The sequence below is a fragment of the Amblyomma mixtum genome, chromosome 5, assembly GCF_055824585.1.
Source record: "Amblyomma mixtum isolate Tamu chromosome 5, ASM5582458v1, whole genome shotgun sequence".
Classification (NCBI taxonomy): domain Eukaryota; kingdom Metazoa; phylum Arthropoda; class Arachnida; order Ixodida; family Ixodidae; genus Amblyomma; species Amblyomma mixtum.
This window is the reverse complement of record NC_143016.1, coordinates 163,543,310-163,557,071: the sequence shown is the minus strand read 5'-3', so window position 1 is coordinate 163,557,071 and position 13,762 is coordinate 163,543,310. Positions and strand designations below refer to the sequence as shown.

The 13,762-nt window shown below is 45.8% G+C and overlaps 1 protein-coding gene across 1 annotated transcript in view; it reads right to left on the bottom strand.

Annotated features, from left to right (window-relative positions):
• Positions 1-7,704, bottom strand: part of LOC149344361 (uncharacterized) — a 93,048-nt gene extending 85,344 nt beyond the window's left edge. Inside the window, exon 1 of the mRNA XM_089542613.1 lies at positions 7,565-7,704. The gene's annotated coding sequence lies outside the window, so the exon portion shown is untranslated. The remainder of the gene's footprint in view (positions 1-7,564) is intronic.
• Positions 7,705-13,762: the final 6,058 nt, after the last annotated feature.

The following is a 13,762-nucleotide window of genomic DNA, read 5'->3' as shown; positions in this document are numbered from 1 at the left end:
TGAATAATCTTACGATACGCCTAGGATGTTAAAGGACGCCGCTCACTTACCTACAGTTTAAAATCCGCGCTTTCGCGCCTTTCGCTGTCCTCTTCCCACTTTTGCTCACTAAACTTCGCAGCGCCCCCACCATCCCCACCCACTCGGCCCCTCTACTGGCTGCCGACGGGCGCGGGAGTTCCGCGGTGGGAGGAGCTTCTGGCGTCGGCGATCGTAACTTCGTGACGTCAGAAGTAGTTGGCATGACGAACCAATGATAGCCCTCCGCTGTTGACGTAATAAGCGCTGCATGACGCGTTGCGCGCGGATTTCGGCGGAAGCCCGGCACCGCTCTTCACCCCAAGGCGTCGAAGCGCGAATTTTTAAAAATTTATTGTAAATAATCGGCTCGCTTTTGGGGTCTTGTACGTGGCATGAACGCTCGGTGTCCTATACTCTACATAATGCAAGCGTATTATAACCATCCTCAAACACCATTTTCAGGGACCCTTCAACAGCTTCCCAGTTAATTTTATTCATCTATTTTCTGATGTCCGCCAACACCAGCATTACTATGTCTCCGACGTAGTAATGCTACCTCAAAAAGACTATTTTTTTTTTAAATCAGGGCTGGCTTCTCCTGGCATACCTGGTAAAGCTGATGAAAGTTTCGTTGTACTGCAGGGTTCGGTCATGGACACATTCCCCAGTGCGGAGCCTGCGCCGGACGGTACGGCCGAAATCGTCTTTGAAGTTGGTCTTGAGAGAAGACTAAGTGATAAATTGGGATTCCTAACTTCGAGGCCACAGTATGGCATAATCGAAGAGAAGAAAACCACATTGGCGAGCTTTGTGTCACCTTCCCACCTGTTCTAAAAACTGGCGTCGTTTGGTATGGCATGGCGTGGTAATAATTGCTTTCTGAGGGAAGGAAATGGCGCAGTATCTGTTTCCAATATCTCGGCGGACACCTGAACCGCACTGTAAGAGAAGGGAGGAAGGTGGAGGTGAAAGAAGAAAGTGAGAGCGAGGTGCCGTAGTGGAGGTCTCCGGAATAATTTCGACCACCTCAGGATATTTAACGTGCACTGATATGGCACAGCACACGAGCGCATTGCGCTCCGCCTCCATCGAAACACGGCCGCCGGATTCGGGTTGGAACCCGGGTACTCAGGCTTGGTAGACGAGCGCCTTAACCACTGAGCCACCGCGGTGGGTGATATGCGTGGTATGGAATGGAAATTGAGCAAGCAAGCAATAGGGGAGCCTCAATTCGCTGGCCAGCGTTCTACAAGAAGGCTTGTCATCTTCTGGCTCAGATGAAGACTTGTTCTCATATCGAAATGATGGCCAGACGACTGAGGCTGCCTTTGCAATCCTTAACAACTTTTTTTTTGTGGTGTCAACAATCACATCTTCCCCGCCATCTCCCTGCAATGAAGTGGTATGGTATGATATGGCACGAAATGGTAGGGCATGATATGCGATTTTTAGGCCACCAAACTGCCCACTATCATAGACGCCGCAGTATAGGGCGGCTGCAAATTAAATTATACCACCTTGACTTCTTCATTGCGCACTGAAATTGTCCAGCACACCAGTGCTTTTGCATTTGGCGTCCATCGAAATGCGGCCGACACGGCTGGGATTTGTTCCCCAGCCCTGGGACTGAGTAAAACAAATACATAAACACGAATCCACCATGATGGTTTTTGTAAATTACGACGCGCTCATACGAGGACAGCCAGTCACCAGCATCTTGGTCATTTGCACCGCTAGAGATCGCGGGGAGGGTAGACGGGCTAGAATCTTTCTGGCCTGACCAATTTAAGGGGGCATGGTGTGGCTCTGGATCTCCAGGGTGAGGATGAGGAAGGCCCGTTACAGCGACAGAATGCTGAAAAGAGTGTTATCAGCATTGTGTCAGATGGATCCGGTAGCTCAAACGGGCCAGTCCCAGCGCCACACATTCGTTCAACAGGAAACACTTACTTCGCGGTCGTCGTCTTCTTTCCCAAAATAGGCCTGGTGTACCCACCAATCGTCACCAGCCTGACTACGCCCACTGCAGGGAAAAAACCTCCTTCATGTCTCTCCAACTGACCCTGTCTTTCGCCAGTTACGGCCACCTTATCCCCACAAACTTCTTGATCTCAACCGCCCACCTGACTTTATGTCTCCCCTGCTACGCTTGCTTTCACTTGGGATCCACTCCGTTACCCTCAAGGACCAGCGGTTACCATCCCTTCGCATTACATGCCCTGTCCAAGCCCATTTCACCCGCTTGATTTCGACCAGGATGTCAGTAACCCGAGTTTGTCCCCCCCCCCCCCCCCAATCTGCCGATTTTTGGTCTCTCAAAGCTACACCAATCAATTTGCTTTCCATAGCTCGGTGCGTTGTCCTTAACTTCAGCTGAACTCTTTTCGTTAGCCTCCATGCGCTGTTGTGAACTCTTTTCGTTAGCCTCCATGCGCTGTACTTGTGATAAAGTTTCTTCTGTCTACAAGTATCACAGTTTTGTTTCTCGGTCTGAAATATTTAAGTTAATAAAATTGGTTTATTTCCTACAGCCAGTTTGGTGAATTTCTCTCCCTGATGACCTGTCATAGTACTAGAGGAGTCAAAAGTTCCCAGGTAGCCATGGCAGAGGCACGAGCGGCTAGCCTGAGCTACCGCGCGCTCCAGAGCCTTGAGGTTGCGAAGATGCGCGCTGCGAGGGCGTTTATCCTCGTCCTTTCTTCCTCCCGTTATAAATAAAGTCGTGATACAGCTAGCGCAGTGCCTGTCCCGCATGGTTGTGAACCGCAATCTCACACTGCTTTTGAGTTACAAGGTGATAGACATCGCTCACAAAATGTCGTTGGATAGTATAAATGCACACCGTCTATATTCACTTCGCCATTTGCCTAAGCGAAATACACCTGCGGCATACTTCAGCTCTTCGCGTCATGCGTAGCTGTGGGCGGGGCGTTGCGCATGGGAGCAACCTAGATTGGTAGCTGTATATATTTTAACCATTTTAAGGTGCTATAGGTTTGTAATCAAAATTTTTCTATAGATTGTGGTCCCATGAATTAGGCAGAGTAAAAGAACTTTCAGTAAAATTCCCAACATCGAGCGTAAGTTTTCGGCGCTAAAAACAATTGGGTCAAACATATGCCCTCAATGCCACGGCCGTTCTTCTGTGCTCTCCTCCCTAATACACATTAAGAAATTGTTTCCAAAATCCCCTGTCTTATGTGCGATAGTGTGGCCCAAAATATAGCACTTGATAATCCGTAGCCGCATTCGAACGAGGTGGGACGTGTCACCTCAAGAACCCTTGTCGAGATATCGCCTAACATAACAAATTCATTCCGACAGCAGTTTTAGATAGCCAGCCAAACCGAACTTTGTCACTTGGCAGCCGTATTCGCAAACATTTGAACAATAAAAATGCCCATACCTGTAGCGCATTTATAACTCTACAGCAGGTTCAAAAGAAACAAAGGTTGAAAAAGAAATGTTGTCAGAAGGGGGCTCAAACCCAAGCCCTCTTTCGAGGACCGGAGCTTAAATCTTGCACCTTGACCACGTGGCCATCCTGACTTTTTTTTTCATGGTATTTATTCTACATGGCTATGTGCAGAAAGGATGTATGTATGTTTGCGCGCGCGCGCGCGCGCGTGTGTGTGTGTGTGTGTGTGTGTGTGTGTGTGTGTGTGTGTGTGTGTGTGTGTGTGTGTGTGTGTGTGTGTGTGTGTGTGTGTGTGTGTGTGTGTGTGTGTGTGTGTGTGTGTGTGTGTGTGTGTGTGTGTGTGTGTGTGTGCCCAAAAATCTATTCACAGAGCACCTAGGTAGGCGCAACGTGGTACAAACTTGGTAGAAAACATCACAAAAGTAAAAGGCCGGCAAGGATATACAGCGCATCAGGAGAGGACACCAATCCGGCACAAAGTCCAATTCTTTGTAAATGTCCGTTACCTGCAGCAACATTCGGCTAAAAGGAATTCTGGGCGAAAGAACAGGTTCAGCGTTGCGGTCCGGCAAGCGCGTTTTCCAAAGGCTATGAAGTCCAAGCCATCGTGACGACCCCGAGGACTATGAAATCACTGCACTCGTGTGAGGCTTGTGTCCTCGTTTTCTTGCGCATTTGCACTGTGCATTCCATCAAAATTCACCAGCACACCAGCCCATCGGTGTTAGTCGCCCTTCATGCGTCATGTTGATGCCCTTCGCGATAGGTTCCTGAAGTCGATTAAGGATAGTCTTGGCTACCTTAAAATAAAACTGACATATGTTGGACACATTTCTTGGCTTCTAGATAAACCGGTACCTCTCCTTGTACAGCAGAATGAATGCAGTGATTTTTTATTATTTTTCCAATTCCGTTTGGCCCACTACTTTAAAGTGTATAACCGACCAGACGTTTCTAAATAAAACGCACCGTCTACACATTTCAAATTACAGCAACAATGGCTATTTTCTGGATAAAAGGCATCGTCTTCACGTTCCAAATTGCGGCAACAATGGCTATTAAGACAGAAAAGTTACCAGGGTGGACAATCAGCTTTATTACACAATGAATTGTTAGCATATGTTGAGAAATATAAGACCAGCTGGGCGGACGAGTTGAAATGGATGTCATTGCTGAAAGTTAAGACTCAGTAACAAGCGTAGGTTTAGGCACCATCGTACTCGCTCTTCCCTTTCCACGAAGATGGAACGATCTCTTAAATGATGTATATTTTTTTTATTAAATGCGTTAGCATTTCGATATTTGTTTGTGCGTACAGTTCTGAACGTCTATGTTGAAATTTTCTCCCATGTGACATCGTTACCACGAATTCGCACGGCGCTTTTACCACGGTCTCATATTTTAACATTCTGCGTTCTTGCTGGCATGATTGATTGTTGCTTTTGCGCCATCGAAGATTTCGCAGGCTCCCAGCAAATATTAAATGATATTAATAAATTGTGAAATTTGTTTTCAGTATTATTGTTTAACTTCTATTGCGCAATCACTTAGTTCATTACATTATCTTTGTTAAGACTGTCCTGGTGTTTAACTGAAGTTTGAATAAGGTTGGCTGTTATACATGTTATTCATTCTCGCACTGTGCCATGCACGCTCAATCCTGATGTCCAGCTTTAGATAACAGTTTCCGCACTAGCGAGTGCTGAATAACCAGAGCTGCGACCTAGTTGTGCATATGTGCATATGTCCCTGTGAAAGCATTTGCTAAATGCGGATATATGAAGATTAGAACTTTTTATATCTCACGAACATTTTTAAAGGTTTCAGATGCATTCGATTCCTAGGAAAAAAAATCTCCTCCAGGTAGGGCGCTCTCTGTTGGACCATTGATATTTCCAGCGAATACTCTTTACTCAAAAACAGGGGTCGTAGACAAAGGAGGCTTTCCGAACTCTTGGTATGGCTTCCAACCGGACGACGCCTTCGCAAACGTTTTGCTTACAGTCGCGATCGGACAGAGTGCGGACTACCGCGAATCACTGACGACACTTACTCCCCACAGGGGTGTCAACTCGTCCTTCGTACCTTCGATACCGATACGGCGATACGTGGGCGCGTGTTTCGAATAAGACAGCGCATGAGACAGAGAATAAACGAAGTTATCTAGACATTGTTGCGAAATCAACTCATAGATATTCATTGATTTCATTCGAGTGCAGCAAATGAAACCGAAGCCGGCAACAACGGCACTGGCACTGCCGCAGAGCGAAGGCTGGCGGCCACCACGTGTCGCATTCGTTTTGTGGCGTTTTACGTCGGTCGCGGCAAAACACAGTCCCGAAGCAAAGGCACAGCTGTCGCAACAAATGATAGGTTAAAAAACTTTCTTCGTTTGGGGTGGAGTGCATTGTTGCTTTCGCTCTAAGCATTTGTTATTCCTGTGAAAGTCTGCGGCGGTAGCAAACGTCGCCAACCTCTGACTTGCGCTTGATGCTTCTGTTCGCAAAACTCTGCCGTCTGAGAATTTCAGGGTATTTGTCAGTTATTGATTGGTGCTGGTATTTGTGAAGTTTATTGACAGCTCAAGCCTTAGGCGAAAAAAAAATGTTTTCGTGTTTCCGTTTTTTGTAATTTTTGTCCTACACTCCAACATTTCACGACTGCGTATCTCTGATCGTAGATTTGTTCTTTAGTAGCTTTCTTGATGCAATAAGCAATTCTGAGTGCGCTTTGATCTGTGTACAAGTGTGTCTTCACTATCAGTGCTTTTCCCTGCAGCTTAAAAACAAGTCTACTTGTCAGGGTATGCGCGGCTGTGCGTTGCTGTTTACAATAAAGTAGCTTCTCGGTGGTAGAACACTGCGCGCTTAACCGAAGAGGCGCCAATGAGGCAGCTGTGTAGAGGACATAAAAACAGTGTGCGTGCGTGCACTCGTGTGGGCATTCTTAAGCCACCTCTCCAACGAAGCCGCGGCACAGTGGCATTTCTTCACCAATATAGCTACAAGGGGCAGCTAACTTTGCTTGCTTTGCGATCCCCGCTGTCTGGCACTGTAGAGAGTATTAGCAGGATAATTTGCTACGCTTACTTGTAATGACCGAGTCATTGGCGCAAGCGCCCGCGTTTAACGAACAAACAGCGCAACGTGAAAAATATCGGTATCGCAGAAAACGACGGGGACAGCAAAACACGTATGCAAACGATGAACTCTGCTTCTGTTCCTCTGGGCATCTCTTCCAGCCAAATTTCTCACCAATGTAAAGGAGCTAGCTCCAACAATCATTCTTCTGTTCTTTTCGCAGCTGCCATCTTCCTCCGTTTAACCTTGTTGCAATGTGAAATGAAGCGCTGCGAGGAATCTGCACTTGCGAAACATGTCACAAGCCCCACACGTGGCGTCACGTGATTCTTTATTTGATTCCTAAACAACTGCACATCAAGCCGCGCTGATGATGTAGTATAAGAGTGCAGACATCGCATGCGTCAAAGTAGACTTTGTGCTGATAGTGAGTCGCCCAAAAGCTTCGATTTGTCAGAAAGTTGAAAGTCGAGGCAGTACAAGTAAATTCTCAGAACTTCAGCTTGTTGTGCGACGAGCGCTATATGTGCAATAGACTTCACGGTGCTTTCATGTGTCATGTGCTTTCGTGCAGCTGTTCTGTGCCGAAAATCCGACTACACGACGTTTAACAATGCGGTCAGCAGCATTAAAGTCGGCACCGCGTGAACCGTGAGCTGGTGTCTCAAAGAGTCAGCCAGCGTCAAAGCGCAGCAGAGAGATTAGACCCGAGTAAAATATCTCACACGAGAGACCCCTGTCGAAAACTACAAGGGTTCATCTGCCCCACGCTCTTACCAAACGTCGCAGTTTCGAAACGCCAATGATTGACTATTCCGGCAGCATCTCGCGAACGCCTTTCGCGCGGCAAACCGCGTGACCAATGATCTGGGAAAAAATGCGGCGCGATCGAAGTGGCGTGCGTTCACCTCGCGGTAAAAGAAAATGACAACACCAAAGTACTACGCTTCGAAAAGAAGTAAAGGTAGCAGCATCGTGCCTGCATTGCGTTCCGCTGGAAAGCACTTATTGCTTGGTCCTGCACAAAGGAATGAATTGTCCTCACCTGCCAAAGTGCGGGTGACTCGGTGTGTCGCTCGACGTTGGCACTGCAGCGGCTCTCCTGACGTCCGCACCGTTCAGCGGTTCTCGCGAATGTGAGCGTGGTCGTGCTCCTGGAACCGACGTTCCTATGGACGCGCCTCCAGCGACCCCTTCGCACTCTGGTTGGGTCGATAAGCTCGTCCCGTAACCACGTTCGCTCGCCTCCCTCCCGCTTGCCCAGTTTGACGCTGACCATTTGACCGCGACAGCGACCCGCTCAGAAGAGGGGCGCGAGAGGAAGGAGTTGTAGGGCGAGTGAGAGGCGCTCATTATAGGCGCACTTAATCAGAGAACGTCTAGCGGCTGTGATTGCATTTCGGTGATCTGTCACGGCGGTGTGCATGCCTCGTAGCTGTCCTTCATTGAGCATTGTTTAATTTGTAGCTAGACAGTACTTTTTTTACGTTTATTTATTTATTTATTTCAGTATACTGCAAGCCAGAGTTGGCCCAAGCAGGAGGGGCATACAACTAAAAAAAATTTCTATAAGAGCATCAGCTACAACACCGCGAGTCAGTAAACAGGACACAAATCCAGAGTCAACAAACAAGATACTAGGAGCCATACAATAAGTTCTTTAGCTCCTTCTCAAAATTCCTAGACTTACATAGACCCGAAGGAAGACCATTCCACTCCGCGACAGTATTCGGAAAAAAACTGTTCTTAAACCCACTAGTTCGTGCGAAAATTGGTACTAATGACTGTTCATGTACATGACGTGTTCTCCTAGTGCTCGCCAGCTTCACACAATCAGGAAGATCTGCCTTCAGATTTCCAGACATGTAATTATGAAGCAGTACTAGACGGATAACTTTTCTTCTTATTGCCAAGAACTGTAAATTACTCTTTCGAATTAATGCAGTTGGAGAGTCTATCCTTCTATATTTCCCATAAATAAAACGAACTGCTTTTCGCTGAACACGCTCCAGTTGAGCAATGTCTTTCTTGTTATGCGGGTCCCACACTGCTGCCGCATATTCAAGTCGGGACCTAACACAAGCCTTGTATGCAGTGATTCTGGTACTGACGGGAGAGTTTCTGAGTTTCCTTTTAATAAACCATAATTTATTTACTGCTGATGAGCAGATGTCAGCTATATGAGTGGACCAAGTAAGTTTGTTCGTGAGGGTTACTCCGAGGTACTTATAGCTTTCTACTTCTAAAATGGGATGGTTGTGAAGTATATAACTGTGAAATCTGGGCGCTTTTTTTCTTGTGATTCTTAATAATACGGTTTTGTTTGGGTTAATATCCATGCCCCAGCGCTCAAACCAGTCTGCAATTGCTAGTACAGTTTTTTGAAGTGACAAGTGGTCAGAATCACTTACTACCTCTTTAAAAATTATACAATCATCGGCAAATAGCCTCACCTCTACATCCTTTTCAACAATATCCACTAGGTCATTCACATAGACTAAAAATAGCAGGGGTCCCAAGACACTGCCTTGAGGAACCCCTGAAGTCACATGCAGCATGTCTGAACAAGAGTCCTGGATTGCTACAAATTGCTGCCTATCTGTAAGATAGGCATGCACCCACTGAATTATAAAAGAGGGAAGTCCAATCGATTCAAGTTTAAACAATAATTTTCCATGAGGAAAAATATTGAATGAATTTTTGAATGCCCGTGGCCGGGGAACTAAATCAATCGTACGCACGAATGAAGCGACGTATATTTCTGTCACCAAAACCCTCTTACAAAACCATGTATACTTGGATAAAAAAATTTAATATTGGAATATTGTAATGTCCTGCTACGAAAATATTGACGGTAATGGTCAATTCTTCCGACGCGTAGCAATTTCTTTCTTTTAAAGTTTTCTCATCTCTTGCCTGGAGCAGTTACTACTGCAATAGAAAACCAATCGGGAACGTTTTCAACGACCGCAAAAACGTTATTAGCAAAAAAGGCAAGCCTGCCGATGGGATACATACGGATATATCGATTTTTATACTAAAATTTTACAATACATGAAAAAATCGCATTCATAAACTCCGTCCCCTTGATAAGTGCTTTTTTCCAGAACTGTTGGGTATAATGTACAGTCGTTCAAACACCTGTCTAGAGCGCTCGAACGGCGCATTGTGTTGCGCTTTTATGACAGTCGCCGCTGAGTGGCAGGTCCGTTATAGCTTTTAAAGATCCGAGAAGTTTAACACAATCCATGCCAATGTGCATGCGGGGTAAGGCTGTGTTTATAGCCCTAGATCAGTCCTTAATTGACACTAGTCCTTAAAAGGTAACAACGGAGGCTGCCCTCACCCTAGTCACTAGGCGCCTGGAAAGTGTGTCATGTACCATGAAACTATTCCACCACAGGAGAAAATCTTTGCGGTTTTGTCTACTACACAAAATACAAAGCACCGACACCGTGACTGAGCCATGATTGTTTCAAAACTCTTCTACCGCGTGGTTGCCTGTGAATGCCTCTTCATCGCGGGCAGATCATTAGAAGCGTCTTCCACCCATGCAAGCGTACAGCAAAGAAAAAAATTCCAAGGAAGGAAGTTGTTCACAAAGCAATGAAATAAGAGCCAGCTAGTAAATGAGGAGGGTGAGGGGAGGCCTCTGCGTACGGTCACCACGTGCACGTCGCCTGGTCGTGACGGGTGCCAGCAAATGGCGCTACGGATCTATCCAGTACGTTACTGGCTTCGAGAAGGCAGCTTTGATGATGAGCAGACCATAGCATGTTTGAACTGCAGCTTGAGCTTGGACCAGCTGAAGTTTTTGGTGTACAAATGCGTGGGAAACACAGTAACGCTTTCGTGTATTTCAAATAACGCCAACCTCTTATTGCTTGAAGTTGACATAATGATCAATATACGACCTTTATAGCGCATGCTAAATCAGAAGGCCAGTTTCTATAAACGCTCATTATTCCTTGAACAGCGTGGAAATGAAATGTTGGGCTGCAAATTATAATATTGCTCGACTCCTTCCATTGATCTAAAAATTGTTTGTCTCTACATCACGACCAATTAGCAATGCCCGTTCCTTAAGAAGCCGTTACTAGTGTTTTTTACCTCACATAAAACCATACATGCAGAGAGTCGGCGACTAGCGAGGGTTAGCTTGAGCCCGTCAAAAAGGTGTGCAGTAGAAATTTACAGGCATTCGGAAGGGTCCCTAGAATGGTTTAAGCTAGAATGTTTTTCATGCGAACTTTAAATAATTTCTGTAAAAAAGATGTAACTGATGGAGTTGGGCTCTATATTAGAGTTGGGTTATTCTACCACTTCTTTTTTCTAGTACTGCAACCTCTACCCTTGTCGGACACTAATTCCAACGGGAAGATAGTTTTTACAGTAGTGGATCACTGCGTTCCCCCAGTGTTTTGTATCTGTTACAAACTGGTTCGTATTATATTTATATTTTTGTTGCCTTATAACATTGTTCGCGTTGAAATAAAAAATTATTTGCTGACCAGTACGTATGCACTTGCGTTTTAAGCCCTCCCTGCAGTAGAAACACGGTTCAAAGTGTCTTAGAACAACGCCGAAAGAATGAAAAACACCTAATGAAGGCTAAAATCATGCCCCGTTAAATTGAGCGCTTGCTTATTGCGGGGTAGAGTGGCGTTTCCTTATGTATTTTTGCTCTAATACCGATATGTAATGGAATGATAGTGCAAATGCACCTCGTATAAAAGAAGCGACCGCTGCCGCACCTCCCCGCTTAAGCGGAGTGCAAAGAACCGTAAGTTCGCCTCCGCAATCGTAAAATTCGCTCTTACCGTAAGCGCGGAGACCGAAAAGCCCATCTTAGCCCACATAGCCCCACATCATCCCCCTTTCCCCCCTCCCCGAAACAAAGAAATAAATAAAAATGGCGGAATTAAAACTACAGATAACCACCGGCAAGGCGCGTGGATAAAAAATGTACTGTTAATGGAGAAGCGAGGTGGGCTCTAGACCGGGCAGCGTAGCAAGCAAAACTGCTTTATACCTCGGCGGTCAACCAAGGGCAACGATCTGAGATGCACCCACGTGGTATGCCTTACAGACCAGCCACTCACGTGGCATGCGTCCCTTGCCTAATCGACTTTCACCTTTCAGCGCCTCTATCGTCATTCGAAAATCTCTCAAGCCGATGTTTGTTTGAAGCTACACTCCAGTACACAACCGGCACAATACAAAGGGCCGTATGACGTAAGACTTGTTCGCGAGTATATTGCTGAGTTTGGTTGTGACGTTGTACGGAAACATACGCAGGTCTTGCGCGTGCTCAGCAACTCAGCAACGCACAACGTGCTGCCTTCGCTGACAGTGCTGATCATTCAAACTGAAGGCACAGCGCACGAAGGACGGGGCAAGGCAGAGACAAACACAGCGCTGTGTTTGTCTCTTTCCTAGTCCCGTCCTTCGTGCGCTGTGCCTTCAGTTTCAACCATGTACCGACTAGCCCAGACGAATGCCTTGGTACTGATCATGCTCATCTTGTCCCCGAATGCTATGCGCACAATCCAGCCACCGAACATGGGCATCACGCGCGCGCTCCAGATGACCTGATTAGTGGCACGTCATTTGGAGCACGCTGATAGCAACTGACATGCAAAGTATCTACGTCCTGGTTCAGATTACTCCCCCCCCCCCTTTTTTTTTCCTTTGTTCACCACCGTAAAAATCATTAATGTCACGTAGGTGGAACTCACTGCCGAATGCGTCACTACTCACTTCCGCAAGGCAGGATATATGAGCGTAGGAATGACAGATTTAGCTGTCACATAGCAACGTTATCAAGCGCATGCGGACTCCTGGTAACGCGTCGCTGACGCATAACTGGCCGGACCTTATGCTGGCGGTGACTTGCTTCATGAGAAGGATGACGTCCACATCTGAACGTCATGCCCGGATCTAGTCACTGTACCTGATGTAAAATCCCTCCCTGACTGCCATTAATCTGCTGAAGACAAAGACGAGGAAGCTGAGCTGAAGCCAGCTGCTGTAGACATTAGATTCGTTACACGACACCCGAAATGAAGCTGATAAGAAAGAGCTCGGAGCAGCACGTGACCGCAGTGGTGAGTTTGGAAAGCACCGTGGTAAGGTCTATAGCCGGGCGGAAATTACCTTGTAACACATAAAATTCACTGTTCTGTAAGGATTTCAAATCCTACATTAAAGGCCCCAACGCAGAAAAATGTGTAAAACGGTGGTGTTCTCTGAACTGTGGACCTGGCACGGTTGGCAGGATGCAAGGGGGAGAGAGAAAAACGAAGAGGGAAAGTGGGGAAGACGAAGAGAAGAGGCGGTGATGGATGGTGGGTGGGTGATCATTAATAAATGTCTTTCCGATCCATTCGCTATATAAAGAGAACATATAAACACATATAAGAGAACCCAAAGAAATTACGCGTAATGCAAAAGCATTTCTGCAACATCAGTGGCAATAATAATCGTGTATGCTTTATTGGCTATATATGTATATGAAATGCCCATTAACAACGAACTTCGCGACCATCAGATTCGCTATAAGTGGGCTCGCTTATTACTCTCTTTAGCAAGTGTTGCAGCTATTCTAATGTTTTTTATGTTTGAAAAATTACCCATCCCGTTGTTACTCGGTGAACAACTCTTCTGTACAGTCTGATTTTGTGAAAACGTTTTACATATTGTGAACATCAAAATCTTGAAGCCGCACTTTTACATTTATAGAATCATTGATGTCCAACATTCTCAGAAAAAAAAATTGGAAAATCAGAAAGTTGTAAGACATTGTTACGGAAATATTGAAGTTAATGGTCTATTCTACTGATATGTACCAAATCATTCTTTTAAAGTATTTCCACCGATCGCATCGAACAGCTCAGACTCCCATTCAAAAACCATTAGGGAACACGTTTGACGATAGCAAGAACGTTAGGAGAAAAAAAATGCAAGACTGGACTCGAGTAAGCTGCGGATATATTGACTGTTATGTGAAATCTTCCGTTATGTAAAAAAAGGTGTGTTTAGACGGTTTCCAGCGCAAAAATGCTTTTGTCCATATTTGTCGGGTACGGTATAAATTTCTTATAACTCTGCTTTTAAGAGTAACAGTGCCTTTTAGATGATTACCGATAAAAGGTAACTCTGTTGGGCATATAGTCGACCATTTCTATAAGTTTCCATTTTATAAAGCATTCGAAGTGTACCCAAGCTTTCGGCAATTTTACTT